The sequence below is a fragment of the Piliocolobus tephrosceles genome, chromosome 13 (assembly GCF_002776525.5).
Source record: "Piliocolobus tephrosceles isolate RC106 chromosome 13, ASM277652v3, whole genome shotgun sequence".
Taxonomy (NCBI): domain Eukaryota; kingdom Metazoa; phylum Chordata; class Mammalia; order Primates; family Cercopithecidae; genus Piliocolobus; species Piliocolobus tephrosceles.
Genome location: NC_045446.1, coordinates 111,089,160 through 111,111,803, shown reverse-complemented (window position 1 = coordinate 111,111,803; position 22,644 = coordinate 111,089,160). Strand labels below are relative to the sequence as shown.

Here is a 22,644-nt window from a genome sequence, read left to right as displayed (position 1 = left end):
AGAGACCTCTGAGGGCCTGTCAGCACCGGGAGAGCCAGCCTGAGCAAGAAGGGAGTCTTTTCCCTGCAACATATTTTTATGCATGTCCTAGTCATCATCTGCCCAATAATAGGTTCAAATGTCTATAAAGGACACAGCCACTAACTGCAAGGAACTTGAAGAAAGGGAAGAAAGATAAACATGAAACTAGCAGAAGTATGTAAATACAAAAAGAATTCTGTCTTGGGGGGAAAAAGATGAGTACTGGCTTTGGGGAGGGTGATGGGCAAACTCTCTGAAGAATAAGACATTTTGAGCCGTGGTTTCAGGTGTGTGTGTGGGACAAGCGGAGAAGGCTAAAGTGTTCTGGTTCTAGGAGGAAGCAGGACGCTATTTTCAGCATCCGAGGAGAAGGAGGAAAGGTTTCAGCATAGAGTGGCAGCAAGGTAGGGTGTGGGAACTAACAGGTGGGTGGGTGCCTGCTATGGGAGGCTGGGAAGGCCAATGGAGAGAGACACCAAAGGAGAGCTGTGGGGACAGCAGAAGCCGGGGTGGGAGCGCCCAGCTCGTCCCTGTCAGCACAGCAGTGCAGGGATCTGTGGAGGCCGTGCAGCCAGGGGTTCTGAGAAGCGCCTCTTCCAGCATCTGTTTCACCAGGGCCACAACACGTGTTCCAAATGCCACTTTTGCCCGTCTCCTGCTACAGCTCAGGAGAAGTGGGAGGACCTATGTATCATGCATATAATCTCCCAGAGGGTGCGACAGATCATACCTGTCACTGTGCACCTTCTCTAAATCCATCACCCTGGAAATTTTACATGGTGTCATCAGCTGATTTAACACCTGTTAAAATCATCATTCCCACCAGACTCAAAACTGCAAGTGCTTTTAATGAGGCTCCACATAAAAGAATACATTTTCTCAGAGCCCTTAAACAAATCACATTAAATCCTCCACACGAAATAAATTATTGAAACAGCGATTAGAGTTTGGATCGTACCAACAGACCTGCTCGGAGGCAAATTTTCAAACTGCCCAACCACCTAAGCAAAGAGGTGAGTGAAAAATTCGTTCCTTTTCAATGGTTATTTCAACAGAAGCTTCAGTGCTAAATTAGCAGTGAGTTTTGTGTATGAATTTTCTTTGAAATCTAACATTATGTAAATGAAAAACCCAACACAGCGCAAATTAAGACTATTCTTAATTCTAAAAGGCTGCTATTCTGTGATAATGACGCCATGGAAGACTTTACAGTCTGCCAACCGTGGAGTGTGGTTCCTGCTCCCCCATCTGTCTTGGATGCCTCCCAGCAGGGGGACACCCACTGTGTCCTCATTTTTTTATCCTGCCCACTGAAGTTAGATCCTGTCCACTCTTCCGCCCCTCTTCCACTTCGTAATTTAATCTTGCCCAGATCATTTAATCACCTAAAATGGAACCAGAGATTGAAATGGGCTTAACCTACATCCATGTGCAGTGTAAAGTACTAGAGGTGTGACGTCAGGAGCCCACTCACCTGGGTTTATATCCGGCTCTGCCACAGACCAGCTGGATCTGCTCAGACACCTTCTCAGAGCCTAAGTTGCTTCATCCGTAGGTAAATAGGAATTACCTACATCTGCAGGTTTAAAGGATTAATTGAGATTATACATGTCAATGGTTTAGAAAGAACTCCTGGCACATAGAACTTGTTCAGCGAATGATGCCTATTGTTATTGAGGGAAGCTCGGGTTAGGTATTGTTGGTAAGTCAATTTGGCCATTCAGCAATTGTTGGGTTTTTGTTCAGGTCTGTACATGTCCCTTCAACCTCACTACCAGGTGATATATTGCTATAAAAACTGAGATTAGTTTTTATAAATTAAACCAGGTTTCTCTCTCTCTCTCTCTCACACACACACACACACACACACACACACACACATTTCTTAGCAAGCAGGTTAGAGGCCATCACACAGCCTGTACCAGAAGGCTCAGGGTACCCCTAAAACCCTTGCAGGAAAACCTAGACCCCAAACAGATGTGGCAGTGTTCTGAAGCCAGGATCCACCAAACTCCTGGTCAAATCAGGGAACAGTTTCCCTTTAAGTGGAGAGACAAAAGACCAGATGAATTCAACAGCTCTGGAGGAGGAATCAGCCTGCTGGGTCTGCTGGATTCTTACATCTTGTCCAAGCAAGCCCGCTCCAGCTATGTTTCTTGAGCAGCACTAATTTCACCAATGAAAAATAATTAATATCCCTTATGCTAATTAATACACCTTCTGATTCACATGTACATGATGTTCTCAGCGCAGCTCCCTGAAAAGCCTGAATTCCTGACCAGGATGCTTCAAGTGCCGATCGCCTTTAGAGCATGGATTTCTGATGAAGTCCCTTCAAATGTGAACTGTACACCCCCAGCACGGATTAAAGTTAATGTATACACGTATACATGACTCGGTTTATACTGAAGTATTTAAAATCTACTACAGACAATATAGCAACTATGAATAAGGAAAAGCTTCCCACACCAATGGAACAGGAGAGTGGTATAAAACCATGGCTTTTCCTTCAGTGGGAATATTCATGCTTTAGGTTCTTGTCTGTTTGACATGGCATTGTGAGAATTTATTTTAGATATGCCACTGTCGACAGCCAGATATTGCCGTGTTTGGGCAGCAACCTGGGCAGTCACTTGTCCTAATCAGGAATTCATGCCTTAAGAGTGGTCAGCTAGCACTAGAAAGTCCAACGCTAGCTCAGGGTAGCTCTAAATCTCAATCAATACAAGTGATTTTTTACTAATTAACATAACAAATGTTGAGAATGAATTTTCACTAGTAGCTTGTTAGATTAATAAGTATCAGAAACAGGCTCTCATTAGTAAAGTCAGAAGTATTCAAGACATATGGCTTGTCAAAAATATTTTATAGACACACTATTCCATCCCATGTCTTCTTGTCCTCTAGCCTCAGAGATGCCAATTGAGTCTTTTTTTTTTTTTTTTTTCCCTGAGACAGAGCCTTGGCTGGGCTTGGTGGCTCACACCCATAATCCCAGCACTTTGGGAGGCCGAGCAGGCAGATCATGAGGTCAGGAGATCAAGACCATCCTGGCTCCTTCCATCTCATTGCTATGCCATCTCAGGGTGCCTCCTTTGTCTGTATGATTCACAGTGGCTCACCAGAACATCCTCAAGTCATCCAGTGGGAAGGAGAAAGGGCACAAGCCAGTGCATACACATCACTTCTGCTCACATCCCATTTGCCGGAACTTAGTTTCATGATCACACCTACCTGCAAGGGATGCTGGGAAACAGAGGCCTTATTCTAAGCATCCATGTACCCAATTACAAATCAATGGTTCTCCATCTCCTTTTCTAGCTTCATCAGGCTCATTGACTTCAAATCTAGCACCTTTCCCAGCTGGTGCTCGTGACCCAAGTATGGCTTCTTTTCCAAGAGGGATGAATCCCACTGGCACAGGTGCAGTTTCTTCCCCAAGGCCTGGTGGCCTCTTGGGGCCAGGCCCAGGCCCAGAACCCACCCTAAACCCTAGGACAGGGCTCTGCCAGGCCCCAGGCCTCTGTCTAACCCTAGGTTAGGGAGTCTTCCAGGACAAGATCCTATGTCCAATCTAAGGGCAGGTGGTCTCCTGGGAGCAGGTCTTGACCCCAGAAGTGGTGGTCCCATGGGCCCTGGATCTGGACCTAACATGAGAGCAGGTGTTCTGTTGACCTCTGGGAATGGTCCTCCCAATCCTAGGCTGGTTGGCCTGGGCCTGGGCCTGGGCCCAGGCCAAAACCCCAATCTGAGATCAGGCTTTTAAGAGATAAACCCTGCCCCCAGGTCAGGTGTGTTTCCAGACCCAGGCCTTGGGCCCAACCCAAGACCAAGTGGTCTGGGCCTGAGCCCTAATCTAGATGCCAGAGCAGGTGGCCTCTTGGGCACAGGATCTGGTCTTAAGAATGGCTGCACCTCAAGGCCTCGATCTTACCCCCATTCTAAAAGCAGCAGGTCTTTTAGGAGCAAATTCAGCTTCTTTTCACAGGCTTCTGGAAACATGGGCACAAGCCCCCTCCATGGCAAGAGTACCTGGCCCCATGGGCCCAAACTCGGGTCCTGGCTCTTGGGGAATTGGCCTTCCATGGCCAAATCCATCTCCCATGTTAAGGGGTCCTGGCCCCATAGGCCCTAATTCAGCTCATTTCTCAAGGCGAGGCAGCCCCATGGGGGTAAATGCCAATTCCTTTCCCAGGGGAGCGGGTTCATCTGCCTTCTCTCAGTCTTCTGGCACATTGGCATCAAACCCAGCTACCTTCTAAAGGTCTGCTGGCCTCCAGGGCTCAAATCCAACCATTTTCCCAAGAGCCTCTGGGCCACTTGGCCCCAACCCAGCTAACTTCCCAAGGACCGCTGGCCTGCAGGGTCCAAGTCCAACTACCCCCCCAACGTCTACTGGCCCATTAGGCCCTGGTCTGTTCAGATTATTCTTGACCTCCTTCCTCCTGAGTATGGAACGGGACCCCTCTTGAATGAAGGTCTTCAAGAAAGAAGTATTAAGGGAGAGCGTGATCTTTCCAGGCTCATGGCTTGCTTTGGGAGAAAGAAATTCTAGTTTCTATGACCCACCTTGAGAAAGAGGAATTCTGGTTTCTAGGAGTCAGGAGAGAAAGAGGAACAAAAGACAGGAGGGCAAGAGAAAGTCAGAGAGAAGTTGTTTCTGAGGCTGCTGGTGGGGCTTTCCCATCTTCTTTAGTTCCGAGTCTCTGCATGCCATCCTCTGGCCCTCTGGAGTTTTTTATTTGTTTATTTATTTATTTAGAGACAGGGTCTCACTCTGTCACCCAGGCTGGAGTGCAGTGGCATGCTCTCGGCTCGCTGTAACCTCCGCCTCCTGGGTTCAAGTGATTCTCTTGCTTCAGCCTCCCAAGTAGCTGGAATTACAGACCAGGTACCATCATGCCCAGCTAATTCTTATACTTTTAGTAGAGACAGATTTTCTCCATGTTGGCCAGGCTGGTCTCAAACTCCTGACCTCAAGTGATCTACCTGCCTTGGCCTCCCAAAGTGCTGAGATTACAGGCATGAGCCACTATGCCCACCCTGGGGTATCATTTTCTGAGCCCTGGCAAGCTCCTGAGCACTACCAAATCTCATTGTTCCAGGCACCATGCCTCCCCACCCAGAACGCTGTGAATTTCCCTGAGGATCCAATAACTAAAATATTAATTAATGTCTGGTCTGCTAGGGGCCTCCTAGACTCTCATCCAGTCCAATGGCCTGTGTCCATTCTGACTGGCCAATGCCCTTGTCTTACTGAGTTTTAAAAAATTCAAATATAACTTGTGGCAGCAATGTCTGGAAATCATATTTTATGCAAAAGTTGAAAAAATGAGATATTTAACTTAGAATAGAGGAGATTTAGCAGAAGGCCAACTCAGCCATTATCTTTAAACATTTATATTAATAATCACCATCTTTAAATGTTACTGTAAGTGCCTATTATGTGCCAGGATTGGATCTGAACTCAGTGCTGTATTTGTGCTCTCTCAGATTCTCAAAGCAATCCTGTATGGTGAGAATTAGTTTTATTTTACTGACAAAGCTGCTGAAGATCAGAGACATTGAGTTACTCATAGAAGATATACAGACAGATCCAAGATTGAAACCCCTTGGGTGTCTGGCTCCAAAGTGGAAGTTTTCTCCGTGGTGCCAAAGGACTCGTAAACAGAATGTACAAAGGACTCTTACAAGTCAATAATAAAAACACAATCAATTTTTTTAAACAGGCAAAAGACTTAGATAAACACCTCATTAAAGAGAATGTGTGCATGGCCACTGAGAACATAAAAAAGATGCTCAGCATTGTTGGTCGTCAGGGAAGTGCAGATTGAAAATGCAACAGGATACCACTACACACCCACCAGAATGGTTAAAATTTAAAAATTTTAGCAGTACCAAATGTTAGAGAGGCTGTGAAGCAGCAGGATGTTTTATGCATGGCCAGCAAAAGTATAAAATGGTAGAGCCATTTGGAAAACTGATATTTTCTCATAAATATTCACCTATCATGTGATCTGAAAATTCCAAAAGAAATGAAATTTTATGTCTACAAAAAAAGTTGGATAAGAACATTCTTTGTGGCTTTATTTATTTTGTTGTTGTTGTTTTTTTTTTTTTTTTTTTTTTTTTTTTTGAGACGGAGTCTTGCTCTGTCGCCCGGGCTGGAGTGCTGTGGCCGGATTTCAGCTCACTGCAAGCTCCGCCTCCCGGGTTTACGCCATTCTCCTGCCTCAGCCTCCGGAGTAGCTGGGACTACAGGCGCCCGCCACCTCGCCCGGCTAGTTTTTTGTATTTTTAGTAGAGACGGGGTTTCACCGTGTTAGCCAGGATGGTCTCGATCTCCTGACCTCGTGATCCGCCCGTCTCGGCCTCCCAAAGTGCTGGGATTACAGGCTTGAGCCACCGCGCCCGGCCTGTTGTTGTTGAAACAGAGTCTCGCTCTGTCGTCCAGGCTGGAGTGCAGTTACGCTGTCTTGGCTCACTGCAACATCTGCCTCCCGGGTTCAAGCAATTCTTGTGCCTCAGCCTCCCAAGTAGCTGGACTACAGGCATGTGCCACCACGCCTGGCTAATTTTTGTATTTTTAGTAGCAATGGGGTTTTGCCATATTGGCCAGGCTGGTCTCAAACTCCTGACCTTGTGATCCTCCCGCCTCGGCCTCCCAAAGTGCTGGGATTACAGGCATGAGCCACCATGCCCGGCTGTGGCTTTATTTCTAAAAGCCAGACTTTGGAAACAATGCCAGTGTCTATCAATAGACTAAAGAGATAAAATGAGATTTTTCATACTGTGAGATATTACCCCACAATTAAAAGGAACAAACTATTAATGCATACAACAACATAGATGAATCTCAACAATGTTATGTTAAATGAGAAGCACCAGACACAAAAGAGTACACACAATGAATGACTCCACTTATGTGAAGTCTAGCAACAGGAAAAACTCATCTATGGAAATAGAAATCAGAATAGTCGTTGCCTGTGAGAAGGTAGAGGGAGGGTGGGCCACAGGAAAGGAGCATTGGAAAATTTTTTGGGTGATGGCAATTTTCACATTTTGATTAAACAATTAAGTTTAATCAAATTATACACTTAAGGTCTGTGCATTTTACCATATGTAATTATGCTTCGAATAAAAATAAATTAAAATAAAGGGATGAAATGAGTTGCTTCTTCCAGTATTATGCTTTGGCACTGGAAGTATTTAAGCTAGACTAATGCTTGTCAGAGATATTGTGGATGCTTCGAATTGGGAGTTCAGATTAAGCAATAAAAAAAAAGCCCTCAGATTTTAAGACTTTGGTGTGATGCTTGATATATAATGCTGAACTAATCATGTATTTTGGAAAAGGCAAAACCTGCATTCATCTTCTGTTTTGGAGAACTCCACATAGATATGGAAACTTAGGTTACCAAAAAACTTTCTTGAATCTGTTTTTCTTTTCTGAAATTCTTCCCCTATTTACCATTACCTCTAACTGCTTGCCTCCTGAAACGCAAACCTTTAGCCACTCTATGTTCCTATGTCTTAGAACATGTGGTGTTTGCACGTTTCCTTTGTTAAACATCCTCCCTACCCCAACTTCCCATCAACTTCTGCCCTTCCTTGAAACTACACAGAAGTCAACTGCACCAGTAAGACTACCCTATAAGCCCTGTGGCCCACAGTTTGAGTCTATTTTTGAGTCTAGATTACCTGTAACATAGCAATTATCCCAGGCTAAATGATGCCAAGGTCCCTTCCAGCTCAAAGAGTCTGGCTCTTTGAACAGGGGAATCTGGGCTTGAAGAATGAAGAGAAGCAACCAAGCCATCAGCAGTAGCATCTTCATCAGGTTCTACATGAGGTAGACTGAATGATAGAATATGACCTGGGACCTTTCTGTGAAAACTATATTACTTAGAATTAAGTCAGAAGTTTAACTACCAGCTGATTAATAAGAGAACCAGTTGAGATTGCCAAACTTGTTCAGACTTGGAGACTTGCCATTTTGGAGCTGCATGAGAAAGAATTCAACTCAGTGGTTGCATAAGAATGGGTCTGTGCAGATGACATGGAACATGGCGGGTTGAAAGAAAGTGGGTGAATAAAACTCCAGGCTAAGTGCTGAAGCTAATATTTACTGATCAGTCTCTATGGAGTCAGATCCTATGCTAAACACTTTGTGTCCATTCATATTATTTAATCCTCATTGTAACTCTCTGTACAGAGGCTAAGTAGTGTGCCCAAGATTTCACAGTTAGTAAGTACTAGAACTGGGTCTCATTTTCAGGTCTACTTTCTATTTCAAAGTCCATATTCTTGCTCACTAGGCTCTAGTAAGTCCCAGAAAGGAACTGCCAAAATCATTTAGCCCCGTTTCTTGGTTCCAGGTACCTCAGCCATCCCAAACTGACTAACTCCTTTCCCGTTATTTTTAGGATTACTGGGAAGAGAGGTCTGTGGCATTCCTCAGTAACCTGTCCCAGTGCCTCTAATATCTGCAGCAAGAATATTCTTCTTTGTGTTTCATCTGAGTCCTCCCTACTTTTGTTTTATCATTCATAGGTGAGATAAGGCTCCATTTATACTTATAATTTCAGTGAAAGCAGGAGGCTGCAGAAACCACTGCAGTAAGAATTTTAAATATTTTAGTGCGTCTTCTGTTTTTCTGAGAGTTGTCAGGTTCCTCTAGCAGTGCAGTCTGGAGCCATGTGAGGGGAGATTAATGAGGGGACGTGAGGGGTCAAGAAGCAAATATTCATTAAAGAGATCAGGAAGTGGGTTTGTCCTCATTAAGGCATAATCGCAGCAGACCATAGAGCATAGTGAAGCTATGGTTTAGCCAAGGAAAATGCAAGGAACAAATCTGATAGACATGGGAAACAGGAGCAGGAAACCACAGCACTGTTACGCTGAAGCTGTGTAACAGCCTTCTCCTCGTGGTCATTTCGCTTAAACCAACTGAAACCATGTCTAATATATTTAGCACCTATGAGGAACTCACTTCTCCTCCCTCTCCTCTTCTTCTTGTGTGCCTGTGACTGTCTTACTGGACAACCTTTATTTCAAAAGCAGTGTTGTGAGAACCCAGCATATGGCTCTTGCTCAAGAGCCTCTCCTCAATCCTGAATTGTAGCCCAAGACATCACAGATCACTGAGCTGGGGTGTGGGATGTCCGCAGGCTGTTGTCTTAAAGCTGGTAGAGGGCAGAGCTCAGACATGAACACAGGCAGTGGAGCTCGAGAGCCCGTGCCCTTAACCACTTCATTGTTCCTCAGTTGATTTGTGATCGTGAGATCCCAAATCCCCTGACAAAAGAGAAGTACCCTTGGAGATCTAGCCAGTGGTTTACAATCATTTGAAAATTTCAAGCAACAGAACTAGATTTATTACAATTAAAACCTGACATGGAACCTCAATGTATGAAACAGACAAAAGCAGATGTATGGTACTGAGGCTGTGGGGGACCCAGGGTTTCCAAAGCCCTGCTTGCTTAACTCTGCCAATTCCTAGGGTTCTGCAGAACACACAGTGAGGACTCCATCACTCTGTTAGCAACCAAGTAAATTGAAAATTGACATGTCATAGTAAATTGACATGCTTTTTCTTTTTATCTCTTTGCATTTCTTTCAACCGGATAAGAGAAATGAGACCCAGGACAAGTAGACAGAGCAAAGGGAAAGGGGCAGAGCAAAGGGAAAGAGCCAGTGCACAGGGCGTTATCAGAGAGCAGAGCTGAGCAAGGCACAGCAGTGAGGCGTCATGGTCAAGGTGAGCCGTGTGAGATCATCCGCAAGTATAGGAAAAAGGGACAGGCCATTTGTGCCTAACACCTCCCCAAGAATTTTTGAAGGAAAGGTAAAGACAGAAAACTATGAACTGGGCCAACATGTGAACAGCTTTCTGCCCTCTAGCATCCCTTCTTTTGTCTATGCAACAATCACATGTACTTTGCACAAGCCCAGAAATGGGAACCCGGTTTTCTGTCCTTTGCTTATGTTTGTAACCTTTCCAAGCCTACCTCAGGAAGGATGTCTATTGAGCAGATGGGTTTGTGAAATTTCCTAACAGGAGGAAGCCGTTTGCTACAACAGCAGCTCAGAGGGTTCTTCTGCACTCCGCACTTCAGCAGTTGTGCCAGCTGGGTAAGGAAGAACACAAAGGGAACCAAAGCTGTGGGCTGGTGCATTTGAGTCTCTTTGGTGCCTCTTTAAATGTAACTGACGGAGAGAGAGATTGAGAGAGGATTATAATAGTCAGACTGTCCAACTACTTAGGTAACCACACTTAGTGAGGATTCCCCAGATCCAGCAGCTGGATTTTAATTTGCCAGGCTCAGAAATTCCGTTTTATCAAAGCACATGCCCTTATTTGGGCCATTATCAGTGGCCTGGATAGTGTCCATTTTCCTTTAAGCCAGTCTTCATCCTTTCTTGCCCTGCCCTGTGCTTCAGGAGACTGGCACTTGGTTTCCAGTTGGCTTTGGCCAACTGGAGACACTGCGAGGAGATCATAGTGTTGCAAAGAAAGGAGGTCAGGGGTTATTCTCCTACTTTCTTGCCTTCTAGGTAGTTATGGGTTAGCTATGTCCCTTTACTGAAGGCCTGCCTGTGGGGCCATTCTCTTCCATCCAGCCGTCCTCTCTGGGTGTCAGTAACTGTCCCTTCCTCTTCCTCTGGTCTCTTCAGGCTCAGGTTGGTAAGAGTTTCACCGACTATTCACCCAGAATACTGCATTGTCTCATGTAAGTTTTGCACACTTTATAAATCATAGCTTTTAAAAATTCTTGTTAAAGTATCCAACTGCATATGCCATCTCAGAACACTTCTGCTATTCAGTCAACATCTGTCAAACTGACAGTATGGAAACGAAGATCAGAATAACTGCCCCTGAAGACTGCGATTTTATCCTATAACTTTATTCCTTTGGATTATTACAAATAGGTTTTGTTTTGTTTTGTTTTGTTTTGTTTTTGTTTTTGTTTTTGAGTCGGAGTCTCACTCTGTCATCCAGGCTGGAGCACAGTGGTGCAATCTTAGCTCACTGCAACCTCCACCTCCCGGGTTCAAGCAATTCTCCTGCCTCAGCCTCTCAAGTAGCTGGGATTACAGGCATGCACCACCACGACCAGCTGATTTTTATATTATTAGTAAAGATGGGATTTCATCATGTTGGCCAGGCTGGTCTCAAACTCCTGATGTCAAGTGATCTGCCCACCTCAGCCTCCCAAAGGGCTGGGATTACACGTGTGAGCCACCATACCCAGCCGCAAAGAGAACTTTCCAAAGCTCTTAAATTTGTCCTATGTACTATGCTGCCAATTTGAACAAGCTCCCTGCAGATGAACGGTAGTGCCTGGGTAATAACCTGGTTAAATATGTATAGGTGTTAAATAAGCTTACTTTTTCACTCAATTGTGTAAGACTGTAAAACTAAAACTGTATAAAAGCAGTAAATTATTAAGAGTGACTAAATATTAATAGGCTATAGTACAGTAATTCAGTGCACAGGCTTTAAGATGAGACAGATAGGGATTCACATCCATTAACTGTGGCCTTTGGAAAGTTACTTTACCTTTCCAAGTCTTGGGTTTCTCATCTGCAAAATAGTCATGATAATTGAGTGTCCACTTCTTACAGGTATTATGAATGTTAAATGACATTCATAAAGTATGAGTACTGTGGGCATTTGAAAAATGCTAGCTATTATTATTGCTATTAGTTTTCATTTGCAATTCCCTAATGACATGATATTGAGCATCTTTTTACATTGTTATTTGTATACTGTGTATCTTCTTTGGTGAGGTATCTGTTCAGAACTTTTGTCCGTTTTATAGTTGGGTTGTTCATTTTCTTATTGTTGCATTTTAAGTGTTCTTTTTATTTTTCATATGGCAGTTCTTTATCAGAGATGTCATTTATAAAAATTTGCTTCCAGTATGTGGCTTGTCTTCTCATTCTCTTGATACCACTGCTATTAGTAGGTTAAAATAATGATATACTTTAAATTATCTCAGAGAGTTGTCATGAGGATTATATGGATACACACACACACACACACACACACACACACACACACGTATTTTGTTGTTGTTGTTGTTTTTGAGATGGAGTCTCGCTCTGTCACCCAGGCTGGAGTGCAATGGTGCAATTTTAGCTCATTGCAACCTCTGCCTCCTGGTTTCAAGCAATTATCCTGCCTCAGCCTCCTCAGTAGCTGGGATTACAGATGCTCGCCACCAGGCCAGCTAATTTTTTGTATTTTTAGTAGAGACGGGGTTTCACCATGTCGGCCAGACTGGTCTCGAACTCCTGACCTCAGGTGATCCACCCGCCTCAGCCTCCGGAAGTGCTGGGATCACAGGCAAGAACCACTGCGCCCGGCCTATAAGGGTTAATATTTTTACAGTACTTAGAACAGTACCTGGCACATAGTTACCAGCTATATGAATGTTAACTAATACACAGGTAATAGTTAAGTGTGAATACCTAGAAATAATTTTATTCCTTTCCCCCATCTTGTAATTGTTCTCACTTTTCAAACTCCCTTTAGATTTCTTAAATAGAAAAATACCCTTCTAAATTCTTCCTGAATTTTTTCTTGGAGTCAAAAACCTTCCTAAGCACATGTAAGGTTGTTTTAAGTTTTGATTTTTTCTTTAAGAGATGGGATCTTGCTTTGTTGCCCAGACGACTGAAGTACAGTGTGATGATCATAGCTCACTGTAGCCTCCAACTCCTGGACTAAAGTGAGCCTCCTGCCTCCGCCTCCAGAGTAGCTGGAACTACAAGCACCTGCCACTACATTCATTGAATTTTTAAATTTTTTGTAGAGATGAGGTCTCACTATGTTGCCAAGGCTGGCCTCAAACTCCTGGCCTCAAGTAATCCTCCTGCCTCGGCCTCCCACAGTGTTGGGATTACAAGTGTGAACCACCGCATCCAGCCCTAATTTTTAAGCATTGGTCAGCTTGCTGTCAAAAGCTATCTCAAGCAAGTTTTCTTGATTGTTTCAATCCTCACACTCCCAAATGAGATCTTAGATATATTTTTAATATAGTGATAGAGCAACAGAAACTTTGCTTCCTAATCCAGCCTCTCACCTTTACCCTGCACCAGCAACATAAGCCAGGGAAACAAGTGGTTAGGAAGAAGTGTCTAGGTCCGGAGCTGTTTGTTATCTGGCAATTTAGAGATGAATATCCACTATAGGGACAACTCAGAAGGGAAAAATGCTTTCTTAACGAAACGAGTCAAGATTATTGCTCTCAAAGTGTCAAATTTATGATAATAGGGGAATATGAATTTCTTATTTAGACCAGACAAACGTTTTTATGACAATTAGTCCTTGAATTCATGACCTGTGTTTGGTTACCGAGAGTAAGGCACCCATGGCCCAGAATGAAATGCTGCTCTCCTTCTACTTCCTTCCCTTATCCTCAGGACTTTAGCTTCAACTGCCTCTTTTCCTGGGGGAGCCAATGGACCCTAACACCAGAATCCTCCCCTCCTGCCTGCAGAGCAGCAGTACTGAGTACGTGAGCCAAGCCACTGATACACCATGGAGCTCGAACATGTGAAACTTACCATATACAAGAAAAAACTTAGGGAGACTGAAATTTGACTATTTCTCCAGGGAAGGAGGTAGATTCCAAGAGAAAGAGGGATTGGATGGGGAATCAGAAGGTGAAGAGGTTAAAGGGAGAACAAAAATGAGAGAGAACATAGGAAGAAAGGAATGTCCACGAGGGATGCCCTCTGAAAGCATAAGCAGTAGGATCCAGCCCTTTGTAAAAGGTACAAAGGAGCAAATTATCTAGAAGAGGCATAACCCTTTATCCCTACCTGTGTCTGCTTCCCTCTGTATTAGCCGGTAGTCTTTTAGATGTAAGGGGTAGAGACTAAAACCAGCTGAAGTGTTAAAGGAAATGTATTGACTTATATAACCAGGAGGTCTAGAGGTGATCTAACTTCAGGCCTGGCTGAGTCCAGTCCAAATTATAAGGACTATTTTTTTTGTCATATCTTAGTTCTATAGGTAGCTGGTTCCATTGGTTTCACTCAGATTTTGTTCATATGACCCAAAGATGATCACCAATTGTCCCTGGCTTATACCATCCTTAAAGAGAAAAGAGAGAACCTTCTCTCCCCACCACATCATTCAGTCCACGTCAGTCCCTGAAGAGGATTCTGTTGAGGTCACATGCCCCAGTGTTCTATATCCAGGAGGATGAAGTATTTTGGTCGGTCAACTGGAGACATATACCCACAGTAATCAGCAGATATGGTGAAAGTACATTTCCCAGAAGGAAGGCTTGAAGCACAGCCATCCCAAACAGCCCCCAACTCCATTTGGCTAGAATACGTTTCTAAACTCTTCAATATGAGGCTGTTTTAACATCCATGGCCAGGCGCAGTGGCTCATGCCAGGCCTGGTGGCTCACATCTGTAATCCCAGCACTTTGGGAGGCCAAGGCGGGTGGATCACTTCAGGCCAGGAGTTCGAGACTGACCTGAGCAACATGGTGAAACCCAATCTTTATGAAAAATATAAAAATTAGCCAGGCCTGGTGGTGAACACCTGTAATCCCAGCTGCTCTGTAGGCTGAGGCATGAGAATTGCTTGAACCTGAGAGGTGAAGGTTGCAGTGAGCTGAGATTGCGCCACTGCACTCCAGCCTGGGTGACAGAGCGAGACTCCGTCTCAGGAAAAAAAAAAAAAAAAAAAAGCCATGATGTTTGGTGTACATTTAGTAGGGGAAAGGAACAACATGGGTTTGATGCCGTGGTGGACATTGAGGACAGGGGTCAAGGGTCAGGCAGGGGTCATCCTCTCAGGACTCTTTGCACTTCATGGTGGACCACTAGATGATGAAGACAATCTACACAGACATTGCAATTTAGATTTTTTAAATCAGAGGGTCACTCAACTGTACCACCTCCCCAACTTGCCCTCCTTACCTCCCCAGCTAGTAACGAGAGACACACCTGTGAGACAGAAAAAGAAAGTCTCTTGGCGCAGATTGTGTAATTACATCAGCCATGTTTATTCTTTCATACTCTCAGTTCCCTAATTTCCTTTTCTCTTCATTGGGGTAAAAACCAAAAAGACAGAAAGTAGCGGGACCACAGCCATATTATTCATAATTCCTCTGTGATAACTCTGTGATGCTCCTTCCTTATTTTTCAGTAAGGGAGTTTTCTGACAGCTGGCTTTTCAAATTCATCTACCAGACAGTTTAAATTTAATGACCAATTTCTTTTTAATAACCTTAGCAGGTCCCCCTAGAGTTTCAGCCATTTAAACAGAATATAATAGAAATTTCCAAAGAAATAAAAGGTGATTACTTTATACAGCTTCTCACATTCAAACACATTTGCATATATGGCCCACCTGAAAAGCTAGAACTAATGAAATTATGAATGAGATTCTCATTTTTCTATTCTCAGAATCCTCTCCCTCCTGGCATCTTTCAAAACTCTAATCTGAAATTATTCCCTCCAGGAAGTCATCCTTGATTAATCACTCCCAACTCTAATTATGTATTTCTTTATTATATAAACAATAGCTGTGGATACAGTTCCAATTAGGTTCACCTTCTCTCATTCATATATGGATTTAAAGTTTCCTGAGTCTTGGGATGTGAATGTGTTCTTGGGCAGGGATGTCTTCTGTCTCTGTGTAGCCATTCCTTCCCTCTGCCCTCATCCCCAGGACTGCTTTAAGCAAAGACGAAAGAGGAACTTATTTACTGGTATAATAAAAGATCCTGGGCCCTACAAATTGCCAGATCTGAGGTGAAATTTGAGCTCTGCTGATACTAGCGGTATGGAGGAAAAGTTAACTTTTTTAAAGCTTAATTTTCTTACATGAAAAAATGATACATTCTTTAGGGCTCGTGTGACAATTCAGTAAGATGTGTGTTCAAAAGCACTTAAGGATGCTTGTAGATCTTTTTAAAAGTATTTGTTTCCTTAGTGATATGATTGCAGAAGCTGCCGAGTCCATGACATATCTTTTTCATCTGTTGTTGGCATCTGAAATTCTCTTCCAGAGGACAAAAGCCTTTTATGCCAAATTAGAAATAAGGTTGAGGCCAGGCACAGTGGCTCACACCTATAATCTCAACACTTTGGGAGGCTGAGGCAGGTGGATGACTTGAGCCCAGGAGTTGGAGACCACCCTGGGCAACATGGTAAAGCCCTGTCACTACCAAAAAAAAAAAAAAAGTACAAAAATCAGCCAGGTGTAGCCTGTGGTCCCAGCTACTTGGGGTGGGAGGATTGCTTGAGCCCGGGAGGCGAAGGTTGCAGTAAGCCACGATCATGCCACTGCACTCCAGCCTGGATGACAGAGTGAGACCTTGTCTCAAGAAAAAAGAAAAAGAAATAAGGTTCAAATTGCAAATAATCTTGGGGTAAGTAACAATGAACTTAAATACATTCACTCTACCAGGCATGATAAACACCTGGCCATACATCCCTTCACTGATCCTTCCCCACCCGTGATTGACACCATAAATTGGTCGGAGTAGAGCGTCCCACTCAGCCCACGGCATGCCTCAGAACTCTCAACACAAGGCTCTCTAGACAGACACTACTGATCAATTAAAGTTTGGGAGGGTCCAGTCGTGCTAAGACATACGTCATTGACACTGTTAATCTCTGAGGAGCAGGGTTTGCTTAGAGGATGAGGGGAAGATTAAAGGAAGGGATAAAAGAGCAACCATTGCTGGATGTGGCAGTGACAAAGGGCACCAGGAGAGAAGGTACAGTTTCTCTAGCCTGGTAAGTTTTCTAACACGTCACCATGACCCAGAGAGGCATTGCTCAGGGCCCAAGTGAAAGGTTTGGCCCATGAACATGCTGCTTCTTGACCTAGCTCCTCATTTTCACATCTTCGCTGTCTTTACCTCTTCGTTGTCAACGCTGACCCACTTCTCCGTTCCAAAGTCCCCCATGTATAACCCAATCAAGGGGTTGGGTTATGTCTGAGGTAGACTCCAAGTCCAGACCCTGTGCTCCATGTTGCTGACTTCAGGGTCCATTCTCCACTCAGCTTTCCCTTCTGGATTGACACTTCCACCGGCAGATTCCCAATAACCAGCTGATAATGGGCAAGCCCTGGGAGCCCTCTCCACACCCTGACCCCACAGGCTTCCGCCACCGGACAGTCTGACCAGTGGTGGGATGAGATGTAGACTAAAATGGTGAGCCTCGTTATGTTGCCTTGATCCTCACCAGCCTGGACAAGGCCATCCACTGAGTGACAGCCAAATACATTGAAGTCAACTCAAAGTGACTTACGGGTGGCTAAAGTTAATGACTGTTGAGTATAATTATCTCTCCTACAAATGAACTGTGTGTTTCCAAGCTTATCAAGTCTATTTTCTGAACCTTGGTTTTCTGCTCTGATCAGCGAGGAGGGGGCTGAACTACTGTGGAGAAATAAACCCCAAGGCTCCGTAGAGAATGGATGGACCATGGATGGGCTCTGTGGGGGAGACATTCCAGGGCTCCCTAGCTGTGGGCAAGAGTCCAGGAGCTCATACAGTTTTGCCTGCCCTTTGTTTTCACCAAGTGTCATCAGATTGAAGAGAAGCTCTTCTCACAGTAGGGTAGTGCCAAGAAGAGGAGTCAGATGTGAATACCTCACACATCACTCTTCATCCATCCATCAGTTCACCAGTCCATCCATCCATCGATCATTTTCATTCATTCTATACATACATACATTATTCTATACATATATCCATTCTACACATTATTCATATGTAAATGAAAGCAAGTGAAGTGACAAATAAAATAATTACTAATTGTGAAGTTCCTGAGGAAACAAACAGGGTGGTATGATAGAAAATGGTCCGCTGCGCAGCGCCCCACTACTCCGCCGGCCGCACGTAAGGAGCTTTGCTGGGGAGGCGCCGGCCCCGCAGCTGCGCAGCTCAAGGTTCCCGCGGGAGGTGGGCGGGCCAGGCTGGGCCGGGTGGTTGCAGTCGGCACCGCCCCTTCCGCCCCTTGCGCGGGACTGCGACCTGAAAATGTGACTTTTACTCATGTGAGCTGCCTTCAGAGAAACCTCCTCCAGAAACAGGAGAATGTGTGGCTCTCCAGTGTGGTCCCATCTCTGCAGGGTTTGTGGGTGTTGAGGGACCCAAACCTGCACCCGATGTGACAGACACATTGCTGCAGCAGGGAGCATGTGCCACACTGGAGATTGACAGGAACAGGCTCGGACACAATCGGAGTTTGCACAATGCAGGTCTTTTTTTTTCCCAGAATTTGACATTGCTGCAGAAACAGAAAATGAGATTACACATGAAATTGTGGAAAAGGAGGGCGACTCAGAGACCACAGGGAGTGTGGGCGAAGCCCTTGAGAAGGGACTGGATTCCATGGTGAAGCGCGAATCCGGGATAGACACAATTTCCCAGAAGTTTAACACTCAACTGCCCCTTGAACCAGAACAGATTCTCAGATAATGGCCGAGGGCTTACTGCCATTTGGACTTCTGGTGACAATATCTTTCAAGAAAAGGGTATTCCAGACTGCCTCTATGTTGCCAAGAGAATGTTTGAATTCCAGGTCCTGCAGGCCCTGAATCGCCTGAAGGCCACAGACCAGGCAAGGCCACCTCCTGGCCGGCTTGTCCTGCCAGGAACACTGAAACTTAGGGGAATTTGTAGGGATACAAGATGTTACAGATCCTACTCGAAGACATCTTAAAGCCTTAAGAACGTTGATAATCTCTTACACCTTGCAATTCCATTTCTAGTACTTTCTCCTAAGGAAATAATTTTATCAGAGATAGAGGTACAAAGATATTGCTTAAAGCATTGTTTACAATGTCTGAATATTAGTAAAACAAAAAGAAATGTCTAATGACAGGGAATTAAAGAGATTTTGGTACACACACCCACACAAAGAAGGAAAAACATGAGCAACCTCCTTTGGACAGATGGGACTGCACAAGGCCTCTCTAAGAAGGTGACATTTGGGCTGACATCTAAAGAACGCTCTTTAGGAACCAGCCACACAAATGGGCAAGAAGAAGCAAGTAGGAAAGGTTCAGGCCAGAAGGAATTAAGCGTCTAAGAAGTTAAACAAAACCCAGTAATGCTGGAGCAAAGGAAGCTGGAAAAAGTGACTGATATAGTTTGAATGTTTGTCCTCACCCAGATCTCCTGTTGAGATGTAATCTCCACTGTGGGAGGTGGGGCCTGCTGGGAGGTGTTTGGATCCTGAGGGCAGATCCTGCATGAATGGCTTGGGCCATCCTCTTAGTGATGAGTGAACTCTGGCTCTGAGTTCACAGGAGATCTGATTGTTTAAAGGTGTGTGTGGCTGGGCTTGGTGGCTCACGCCTGTAATCACAGCACTTTGGGAGTCTGAGGCAGGTGGATCACAAGGGCAAGACATTGAGACCGTCCTGGCCAACATGGTGAAACCCTGTCTCTACTAAAATACAAAAACTAGCTGGGCATGGTGGCACGTGCCTGTAGTCCCAGCTACTTGGGAGGCTAAGGCAGGAGAATCTCTTGAACCCAGGAGGTGGTTCAAGAGGTTTCAGTGAGCCGAGATTGTGCCACTGCACTCCAGCCTGGTGACAGAGCAAGACTCCGTCTCAAAAAAAAAAAAAGTGTGTGACACCTCGCTCCCTCCAATTCTCTCTGTCTCTCTTCTCTCTCACTTGTTCCTGCTTTTGTCATGTGACCTGCCTGCTCCCCCTTTGCCTTCTGCCGTGATTGGAAGCTTCCTGAGGCCTCCCTAGAAGCTGAGCAGATGCCAGCACCATGCTTCCTGTACAGCCTGCAGAACCGTGAGCCAAGTAAGCCTCTTGACCAATTAAATGGCCTAATATAGTGACAAAGGATGAATTTGAAGAAGTGAACAAAACTGCAGCCCACAGAATTCTGGGGCCTATAATAGGAAGTTCGGGTAGACATTGAAGTGCTTTTAGGCAGGGTAGTTGTATTAGGCCATTCTTGTGTTGCTATAAAGAAGTATCTGAGACTTGGAAATTTATAAAGAAAAGAGACTTAATTGACTCACAGTTCTGCAGACAGTACAAGAAACATGGTGCCAGCATCTGCTTCTAGCAAGGGCTTCAGGAAGCTTCCAATCATGGTGGAAGGTGAAGGGGTAGCAGGCGTGTCATACAGTAAGAACGAGAGCAAGAGAGAAGGTATGGACAAGGTGCCACATACGTTTTTTGTTTGTGTGTTTGTTTTTGACACAGGGTCTCCCTCTGTCATCCAGGCTGAAGTGCAGTGCCATGGTCTTGGCTTACTGTAGCCTTGACCTCCCGGGCTCAAGCAACTCCCCCCGCTCAGCCTCCCAAGTAGGTAGGATTACAGGTGGATGCCACCATGCCCAGCTAATTTTCTTGATATTTTTGGTAGAGACAAGGTCTCACCATGTTGTACAGTCTGGTCCTGAACTCCTGGTCTCAAGTGATCTTCCTGCCTCAGCCTCCCAAAGTCCTGGGATTACAGGCATGAGCCACCATGCCCAGACGCCACACACTTTTAAACAACCAGATCTCACAAGAACTCACTCATTGTAGTGAGGACATCACCAAGCCAGAGGGATCCGCCCCCATGACCCAAACACCTGCTGCCAGGCCCTACCTCCAACATTGGGGATTACATCTCAACATGAGATTTGGAGGGGACAAATATTAAAATCCCTCTCTGGCAACTGTGTGCAAATTGGGTAGGAGTGGGTCAAGAATAGAAGAGAGGAGACCAGTTAAGAGACTAAATGAGAGGGAATAGTGACTGAGAGAATAGTCTGGAAAAGGGGACAGTCATGTATGTTCTGGAGGTTGACGCTGTAGGACTTGCTGATGCGCTGCGAGTAGGGGAGCAAGAGGAGAGAGAAGAGGTGACTCCACACTTCCAGATGATGGTGCCATTGACTCAGATGAAGGTTCTCAGGAGGAGAACTATTGGGGGCAGGGGTGTGTAACTTTTTGCAGAAGAGGTTTGTGTGTCTTTCAGTGGCCAGTTTCTCCTATCCAGGGGGGGAATTCTGGGGATGAACTGAGAGAAAAGCAAGATTGAGAACAAAAGGGAATGTGTGCTTTATCCTCGGTCGGGGAGACCCTAACCCAATGGCACTAGAGGAATTAAAGACACACACAGAAATATAGAGGTGTGAAGTGGGAAATCAGGGGTCTCACAGCCTTCAGAGCTGACAGCCCTGAACAGAGATTTACCCATGTATTTATTAACAGCAAACAAGTCATTAGCATTGTTTCTATAGATATTAAATTAACTAAAAGTATCCCTTGTTCCTATTAAATGAAGAGAGGTTTCGACTTTGGCTAGTTTGCAGTGAAGCATAAGAAATAGATCAATATCTCACACTATTAGGATGTCTACTGTCAAGAAAAATAGAAAATAAGTGTTGGTGAAAATGTGGAAAAACTGGAACCTTTGTGCAATCTTGGTGGGAATGTAAAATGATGCAGCAGTTATGGAAAACAATACGGAGGTTCTTCAAAAAACTAAAAATCAGATTACCATATAATTCAGCAATCCCACCTCCGAGTATATATTCCAAAAGAATTGAAAGCATAGTCTTGAAGAAAGATTAGTTCCCCCATGTTCATAGTAGCATTATTCAAAATAGCTAATAGGTGGAAGCCACTCAGCTGTCCATGGATGGAAGAATGGATGAACAAAATGTGCTACATACAAACGGAGAAATATTATTCAGCCTTGAAAAGAAAGGAAATCTGGTCAGGCATGGTGGCTCATGCCTGTAATCCCAACACTTTGGGAGGCGAAGGCAGGCAGATTGCTTGAAGCCAAGAGTTTGAGACCAACCTGGGCAACATAGTGAAACCCTGTCTCTACAAAATTTTAAAAAATTAGTCAGGCATGGTGGCATGTGCTGGTAGTCCTAGCTACCCAGGAAGCAGAGGTGGGAGCATTGCTTGAGCCCAAGAGTTGGAAGCTGCAGTGACCTGTGATCATGCCACTGCACCCAGCCTGAGCAACCGAGCAAGACCCCGTCTCTAAAAAAAGAAAGGAAATCCTGTTACGTGCTGCAACGTGAATGAATCTTGAGGACATTGTGCTAAGTGAAATAAGCCAGTCACAAAAGAACAAATACCATATGATTTCACTTATATGAGATATCTAAAGTAACTAAATCCATAGAGACAGAAAGTAGTATGATGGTTGCCAGAGGCTGGAGACAGAAGGAATAGAGTTGTTGTTTAGTGGGTATAGTTTCAGTTTTGCAAGATGAAAACATTTTGGAGACTGTTTGCACAATGTGAATATACTTAACGCTGCTGAACTCTACACTTAAATGGGATTAAGATGGTAAACTTTATATTATGTATATTTTAGCACCATTAAAAAAACTTATTATTGGAAACTAATGACTTGTTTAAATCAAGATTAATAGCGTTAACCCACACACTACTTCGTTAGGAAAAAAAAAAAGATCAAGAATAAAATAATGACATAAGTGTATGTACATATTAACAAAAACTGCCTAAGCCAAAAAATATCAAGTATCTCTTACCTAAGCCATTTCACCACTAAGCAGCTTGAAATATAGTATCTGCAGGTGGCAAATTCTGCTATCAGGGACACAATTTAGGAAAAATGGGAAAGC

At 44.4% G+C, this 22,644-nt stretch overlaps 1 pseudogene; it reads left to right on the top strand.

Annotated features, from left to right (window-relative positions):
• Positions 1–3,317: 3,317 nt before the first annotated feature.
• On the top strand, positions 3,318–18,491 carry LOC111540344 (annotated as a pseudogene).
• The last annotated feature ends 4,153 nt before the right edge of the window (positions 18,492–22,644 follow it).